The sequence below is a fragment of the Ranitomeya variabilis genome, chromosome 8 (assembly GCF_051348905.1).
Source record: "Ranitomeya variabilis isolate aRanVar5 chromosome 8, aRanVar5.hap1, whole genome shotgun sequence".
Taxonomy (NCBI): domain Eukaryota; kingdom Metazoa; phylum Chordata; class Amphibia; order Anura; family Dendrobatidae; genus Ranitomeya; species Ranitomeya variabilis.
Genome location: NC_135239.1, coordinates 29686062 through 29694649, shown reverse-complemented (window position 1 = coordinate 29694649; position 8588 = coordinate 29686062).

The following is an 8588-nucleotide window of genomic DNA, read 5'->3' as shown; positions in this document are numbered from 1 at the left end:
TGCCTACAGCCAGCCCAATTTAATTATGTTAGGCCTTCGAAGCCTGTCGCGGGCCCTCCTTCCACAAGGCCTCCACTGACCAGACCACTGCTGCCCGTGTACCCCTGTAACTAATAATAAAGTGCCTACAGCCAGCCCAATTTAATTATGTTAGGCCTTCGAAGCCTGTCTGCGGTCCCTCCTTCCACTAGGCCTCCACTGACCAGACCACTGCTGCCCGTGTACCCCTGTAACTAATAATAAAGTGCCTACAGCCAGCCCAATTTAATTATGTTAGGCCTTCGAAGCCTGTCTGCGGTCCCTCCTTCCACAAGGCCTCCACTGACCAGACCACTGCTGCCCGTGTACCCCTGTAACTAATAATAAAGTGCCTACAGCCAGCCCAATTTAATTATGTTAGGCCTTCGAAGCCTGTCTGCGGTCCCTCCTTCCACTAGGCCTCCACTGACCAGACCACTGCTGCCCGTGTACCCCTGTAACTAATAATAAAGTGCCTACAGCCAGCCCAATTTAATTATGTTAGGCCTTCGAAGCCTGTCTGCGGTCCCTCCTTCCACAAGGCCTCCACTGACCAGACCACTGCTGCCCGTGTACCCCTGTAACTAATAATAAAGTGCCTACAGCCAGCCCAATTTAATTATGTTAGGCCTTCGAAGCCTGTCTGCGGTCCCTCCTTCCACTAGGCCTCCACTGACCAGACCACTGCTGCCCGTGTACCCCTGTAACTAATAATAAAGTGCCTACAGCCAGCCCAATTTAATTATGTTAGGCCTTCGAAGCCTGTCTGCGGTCCCTCCTTCCACAAGGCCTCCACTGACCAGACCACTGCTGCCCGTGTACCCCTGTAACTAATAATAAAGTGCCTACAGCCAGCCCAATTTAATTATGTTAGGCCTTCGAAGCCTGTCTGCGGTCCCTCCTTCCACTAGGCCTCCACTGACCAGACCACTGCTGCCCGTGTACCCCTGTAACTAATAATAAAGTGCCTACAGCCAGCCCAATTTAATTATGTTAGGCCTTCGAAGCCTGTCTGCGGTCCCTCCTTCCACAAGGCCTCCACTGACCAGACCACTGCTGCCCGTGTACCCCTGTAACTAATAATAAAGTGCCTACAGCCAGCCCAATTTAATTATGTTAGGCCTTCGAAGCCTGTCTGCGGTCCCTCCTTCCACTAGGCCTCCACTGACCAGACCACTGCTGCCCGTGTACCCCTGTAACTAATAATAAAGTGCCTACAGCCAGCCCAATTTAATTATGTTAGGCCTTCGAAGCCTGTCTGCGGTCCCTCCTTCCACAAGGCCTCCACTGACCAGACCACTGCTGCCCGTGTACCCCTGTAACTAATAATAAAGTGCCTACAGCCAGCCCAATTTAATTATGTTAGGCTTTCGAAGCCTGTCTGCGGTCCCTCCTTCCACTAGGCCTCCACTGACCAGACCACTGCTGCCCGTGTACCCCTGTAACTAATAATAAAGTGCCTACAGCCAGCCCAATTTAATTATGTTAGGCCTTCGAAGCCTGTCTGCGGTCCCTCCTTCCACTAGGCCTCCACTGACCAGACCACTGCTGCCCGTGTACCCCTGTAACTAATAATAAAGTGCCTACAGCCAGCCCAATTTAATTATGTTAGGCCTTCGAAGCCTGTCTGCGGTCCCTCCTTCCACTAGGCCTCCACTGACCAGACCACTGCTGCCCGTGTACCCCTGTAACTAATAATAAAGTGCCTACAGCCAGCCCAATTTAATTATGTTAGGCCTTCGAAGCCTGTCTGCGGTCCCTCCTTCCACAAGGCCTCCACTGACCAGACCACTGCTGCCCGTGTACCCCTGTAACTAATAATAAAGTGCCTACAGCCAGCCCAATTTAATTATGTTAGGCCTTCGAAGCCTGTCTGCGGTCCCTCCTTCCACTAGGCCTCCACTGACCAGACCACTGCTGCCCGTGTACCCCTGTAACTAATAATAAAGTGCCTACAGCCAGCCCAATTTAATTATGTTAGGCCTTCGAAGCCTGTCTGCGGTCCCTCCTTCCACAAGGCCTCCACTGACCAGACCACTGCTGCCCGTGTACCCCTGTAACTAATAATAAAGTGCCTACAGCCAGCCCAATTTAATTATGTTAGGCCTTCGAAGCCTGTCTGCGGTCCCTCCTTCCACTAGGCCTCCACTGACCAGACCACTGCTGCCCGTGTACCCCTGTAACTAATAATAAAGTGCCTACAGCCAGCCCAATTTAATTATGTTAGGCCTTCGAAGCCTGTCTGCGGTCCCTCCTTCCACAAGGCCTCCACTGACCAGACCACTGCTGCCCGTGTACCCCTGTAACTAATAATAAAGTGCCTACAGCCAGCCCAATTTAATTATGTTAGGCCTTCGAAGCCTGTCTGCGGTCCCTCCTTCCACTAGGCCTCCACTGACCAGACCACTGCTGCCCGTGTACCCCTGTAACTAATAATAAAGTGCCTACAGCCAGCCCAATTTAATTATGTTAGGCCTTCGAAGCCTGTCTGCGGTCCCTCCTTCCACAAGGCCTCCACTGACCAGACCACTGCTGCCCGTGTACCCCTGTAACTAATAATAAAGTGCCTACAGCCAGCCCAATTTAATTATGTTAGGCCTTCGAAGCCTGTCTGCGGTCCCTCCTTCCACAAGGCCTCCACTGACCAGACCACTGCTGCCCGTGTACCCCTGGAACCAATTATAAAGTGCATAGAGCCTATTTTTTAATTTAATTTAATATTAATAAAGCCAGGATGAACTACGATATACCACGCTATGAGCTACCCAGTTGACAATTCTTTTGCGAGAAAAGCCATCCCACCCCTCCACCTGCATGTTAAAGACCGCATTGTCCTTGCATTCTGTCAATTTGTCAGTCCAAAGGTATACCTGACAACAGACACATGGACCTGTAGGCCTGGCCACGGAAGGTTACGTGTCCTTTGTGGCTCAATGGGTTAATGTATTGGATGCATGGTCCACACAGGGGACAGCCTGCAAAGTCTGTCTGCAGTCCCTAATTCAAGTTGGCCTCAACTGAATAAAGCTGAGCTTCTACCTTCTGATTCTGATTAACTGCTGTTTTTAAAAAAATTGGCTTTTCCGTCCTTCTAAAGGTGTCTGCCCCTGCCTGGTGTTGTCCTCAACTGAATAAAGCTGAGCTTCAACCTTCAGTTCCAAACATACAACCAAAAACTGGTACAATACAAAAAGTGGCCTCCAGCTACAAAAACTTTCTCCTACAAGTAGTTAAATGACAGTTTTTTTTCCAGTGAAAACACAGATATGGCATCCAACGAGTGTTGTCCTGTCTCGTCTTCTTTATATTATTGCCAAGAAGCTGCAACTGAATAAAGCTGTGCTTCAACCTTCAGTTCCAAATTACCATTTTTAAAAATGCAATTGGCTGTTCCGGCCTACTAAAGGTGTCTGTCTGCCCCTGCCTGGTGTTGTCCTCAACTGAATAAAGCTGTGCTTCAACCTTCTGTTCCAAATTACCATTTTTAAAAATGCCATTGGCTGTTCCGGCCTACTAAAGGTGTCTGTCTGCCCCTGCCTGGTGTTGTCCTCAACTGAATAAAGCTGAGCTTCAACCTTCAGTTCCAAATTACCATTTTTAAAAATGCAATTGGCTGTTCCAGCCTACTAAAGGTGTCTGTCTGCCCCTGCCTGGTGTTGTCCTCAACTGAATAAAGCTGAGCTTCAACCTTCAGTTCCAAATTACCATTTTTAAAAATGCAATTGGCTGTTCCGGCCTACTAAAGGTGTCTGTCTGCCCCTGCCTGGTGTTGTCCTCAACTGAATAAAGCTGAGCTTCAACCTTCAGTTCCAAATTACCATTTTTAAAAATGCAATTGGCTGTTCCGGCCTACTAAAGGTGTCTGTCTGCCCCTGCCTGGTGTTGTCCTCAACTGAATAAAGCTGAGCTTCAACCTTCAGTTCCAAACATACAACAAAAAACTGGTACAATACAAAAAGTGGCCTCCAGCTACAAAAACTTTCTCCTACAAGTAGTTAACTGACAGTTTTTTTTCCAGTGAAAACACAGATATGGCATCCAACGAGTGTTGTCCTGTCTCATCTTCTTTATATTATTGCCAAGAAGCTGCAACTGAATAAAGCTGTGCTTCAACCTTCTGTTCCAAATTACCATTTTTAAAAATGCAATTGGCTGTTCCGGCCTACTAAAGGGGTCTGCCCCTGCCTGGTGTTGTCCTCAACTGAATAAAGCTGAGCTTCAACCTTCTGTTCCAAATTACCATTTTTAAAAATGCAATTGGCTGTTCCGGCCTACTAAAGGGGTCTGCCCCTGCCTGGTGTTGTCCTCAACTGAATAAAGCTGAGCTTCAACCTTCAGTTCCAAATTACCATTTTTAAAAATGCAATTGGCTGTTCCGGCCTACTAAAGGTGTCTGTCTGCCCCTGCCTGGTGTTGTCCTCAACTGAATAAAGCTGTGCTTCAACCTTCTGTTCCAAATTACCATTTTTAAAAATGCCATTGGCTGTTCCGGCCTACTAAAGGTGTCTGTCTGCCCCTGCCTGGTGTTGTCCTCAACTGAATAAAGCTGAGCTTCAACCTTCAGTTCCAAATTACCATTTTTAAAAATGCAATTGGCTGTTCCGGCCTACTAAAGGTGTCTGTCTGCCCCTGCCTGGTGTTGTCCTCAACTGAATAAAGCTGAGCTTCAACCTTCAGTTCCAAATTACCATTTTTAAAAATGCAATTGGCTGTTCCGGCCTACTAAAGGTGTCTGTCTGCCCCTGCCTGGTGTTGTCCTCAACTGAATTAAGCTGAGCTTCAACCTTCTGTTCCAAATTACCATTTTTAAAAATGCCATTGGCTGTTCCGGCCTACTAAAGGTGTCTGTCTGCCCCTGCCTGGTGTTGTCCTCAACTGAATAAAGCTGAGCTTCAACCTTCAGTTCCAAATTACCATTTTTAAAAATGCAATTGGCTGTTCCGGCCTACTAAAGGTGTCTGTCTGCCCCTGCCTGGTGTTGTCCTCAACTGAATAAAGCTGTGCTTCAACCTTCTGTTCCAAATTACCATTTTTAAAAATGCCAATGGCTGTTCCGGCCTACTAAAGGTGTCTGTCTGCCCCTGCCTGGTGTTGTCCTCAACTGAATAAAGCTGAGCTTCAACCTTCAGTTCCAAATTACCATTTTTAAAAATGCAATTGGCTGTTCCGGCCTACTAAAGGTGTCTGTCTGCCCCTGCCTGGTGTTGTCCTCAACTGAATAAAGCTGAGCTTTAACCTTCAGTTCCAAACATACAACAAAAAACTGGTACAATACAAAAAGTGGCCTCCAGCTACAAAAACTTTCTCCTACAAGTAGTTAACTGACAGTTTTTTTTCCAGTGAAAACACAGATATGGCATCCAACGAGTGTTGTCCTGTCTCGTCTTCTTTATATTATTGCCAAGAAGCTGCAACTGAATAAAGCTGTGCTTCAACCTTCTGTTCCAAATTACCATTTTTAAAAATGCAATTGGCTGTTCCGGCCTACTAAAGGTGTCTGTCTGCCCCTGCCTGGTGTTGTCCTCAACTGAATAAAGCTGAGCTTCAACCTTCAGTTCCAAATTACCATTTTTAAAAATGCAATTGGCTGTTCCGGCCTACTAAAGGTGTCTGTCTGCCCCTGCCTGGTGTTGTCCTCAACTGAATAAAGCTGAGCTTCAACCTTCAGTTCCAAATTACCATTTTTAAAAATGCAATTGGCTGTTCCGGCCTACTAAAGGTGTCTGTCTGCCCCTGCCTGGTGTTGTCCTCAACTGAATAAAGCTGAGCTTCAACCTTCTGTTCCAAATTACCATTTTTAAAAATGCAATTGGCTGTTCCGGCCTACTAAAGGGGTCTGCCCCTGCCTGGTGTTGTCCTCAACTGAATAAAGCTGAGCTTCAACCTTCAGTTCCAAATTACCATTTTTAAAAATGCAATTGGCTGTTCCGGCCTACTAAAGGTGTCTGTCTGCCCCTGCCTGGTGTTGTCCTCAACTGAATAAAGCTGTGCTTCAACCTTCTGTTCCAAATTACCATTTTTAAAAATGCCATTGGCTGTTCCGGCCTACTAAAGGTGTCTGTCTGCCCCTGCCTGGTGTTGTCCTCAACTGAATAAAGCTGAGCTTCAACCTTCAGTTCCAAATTACCATTTTTAAAAATGCAATTGGCTGTTCCGGCCTACTGAAGGTGTCTGTCTGCCCCTGCCTGGTGTTGTCCTCAACTGAATAAAGCTGAGCTTCAACCTTCAGTTCCAAATTACCATTTTTAAAAATGCAATTGGCTGTTCCGGCCTACTAAAGGGGTCTGCCCCTGCCTGGTGTTGTCCTCAACTGAATAAAGCTGAGCTTCAACCTTCAGTTCCAAATTACCATTTTTAAAAATGCAATTGGCTGTTCCGGCCTACTAAAGGTGTCTGTCTGCCCCTGCCTGGTGTTGTCCTCAACTGAATAAAGCTGTGCTTCAACCTTCTGTTCCAAATTACCATTTTTAAAAATGCCATTGGCTGTTCCGGCCTACTAAAGGTGTCTGTCTGCCCCTGCCTGGTGTTGTCCTCAACTGAATAAAGCTGAGCTTCAACCTTCAGTTCCAAATTACCATTTTTAAAAATGCAATTGGCTGTTCCGGCCTACTAAAGGTGTCTGTCTGCCCCTGCCTGGTGTTGTCCTCAACTGAATAAAGCTGAGCTTCAACCTTCAGTTCCAAATTACCATTTTTAAAAATGCAATTGGCTGTTCCGGCCTACTAAAGGTGTCTGCCCCTGCCTGGTGTTGTCCTCAACTGAATAAAGCTGAGCTTCTACCTTCTGCCTCTTATTAACTGCTGTTTTTTAAAAAAATTGGCTGTTCCGGCCTACTAAAGGTGTCTGTCTGCCCCTGCCTGGTGTTGTCCTCAACTGAACAAAGCTGAGCTTCCACATTCTGGCTTTCGCCCTATACTATCAGATATTAAACTGCATTTGGCCTACTAGTGTGGTTAGGCCCTTGAAACAGTGTCTGCTGCTCTTGGGTTTGCTACTCCACTGAACAAAGCAATGCCGCCTGTTTAGTCCTGTTACCAATTTTGAACTGCATTTAGCCTACTTTATTCTTTGGCCCTATATCTGTTTCCTCCTCATCCTGCCCATTGCCCAGCCACTGCTAGATGAGTCTGCTGGTACATTGACCTAGACCACTACATTCCCCTTATACTCTACACAGCCAGAATCTGACCCTGCTGAAAGTAAGGTTCCCCTTCCCGCATGTTATACCACCTTACACAGGGACAGAGAGGAAGGTGCAGATGAAAGTGCAGGTTCCTTCATCAGGTGGGGGGGCATACTCGTTGGCGACGTCACTGGCACAGGGCCCCTCAGAGTACGCAAAAGTGTCGCTGCTGGTGGGAGGCGCCCCCGCCATGCAAACACACCGCCGTACTTTGAGGGGCCCTGTGCCAGTGCCAATGCGAACGAGTGGGCCCCCCCTGCTTGCTCAGGATCACAGCACTTGCAACGTTGAAATACTTACCTTTCCCTTCAACACCGCCGTGACGTAGTCCGCATTTCCTGGGCCCACGAAAAACTTGAGCCAGCCCTACTCCCCCCACAACTTTTGCCAAATGACCCCCAATTCCCTATGCCCAACTATTATTATAAAGTTAATTAAGATTGACAAGCTTCAGAAACAAGAATGGATGTTTTTGGCATTAAAATGGGCACTGTAGGTGTTTTCCTGGCCTCCACTCACTGCCGACTATGCTTCCCCATTGACTTGCATTGGGTTTCGTGTTTCGGTCGATCCCCGACTTTTAGCGATAATCGGCCGACTGCACTCGACTCGACTCTGGACAAAATCGGGTTTCACAAAACCCGACTCGATCTTAAAAAAATGAAAGTCGCTCAACTCTAATCCCCACCGTAAGCGCTGAAATCGCTGGGCGTCTCACACTGAGCCTGAACTTCCAGCTCTGATGAAGCTCGAGGTGGTTCTGCGTATATGTGCGCAAGGTGACAGAGCAGAACCCTCCTTGAACTCAGAGTCAGATGTCCCAGTGTGAGAAGCTCGGAGATTTCAGCGCTTGCGGTGGGGATGAGATGATGCGACAAGGACCGGACTGGTGCTGGTGAGGAGCAGAGAGACCGGCGATTTGAGCAATGAGGTGAGCATATGGATTTTTTTGCTTCTTACAACTTATGCTTATGATGCTTTGAGGTCTATAGAGAGCCTAAAGGATATAAAAGGACATTACATTTTTGGAAAATGACTTGTCTACAAATCGGATTTACCGGAAAAAATCTGCAAAAACAGGCGAACTCGAATGTTTTCCATCCAAGAAAATGCAGAATACACACCCACGTTGATACCCATGAATTGACCTTCTTGGAGCATGTTTTTTTAGCAGCGTACAACTTCCAATTCTCCATTGAAGAAGTCTTGAAGAAAAGATAAGCAGCTACAACTAGTCTTCATGTGTGATCTAAAAAGAGACTGATAGAAACATTAACACTTTCCAACTTTTATAAGTAGTCAAGGGTTCAGATACTGTAGCATGGCATATAAAGTGTGGACTTGAACATTTTTTGCACAACCCCTTTTAATAGGTGACGCTCCACTT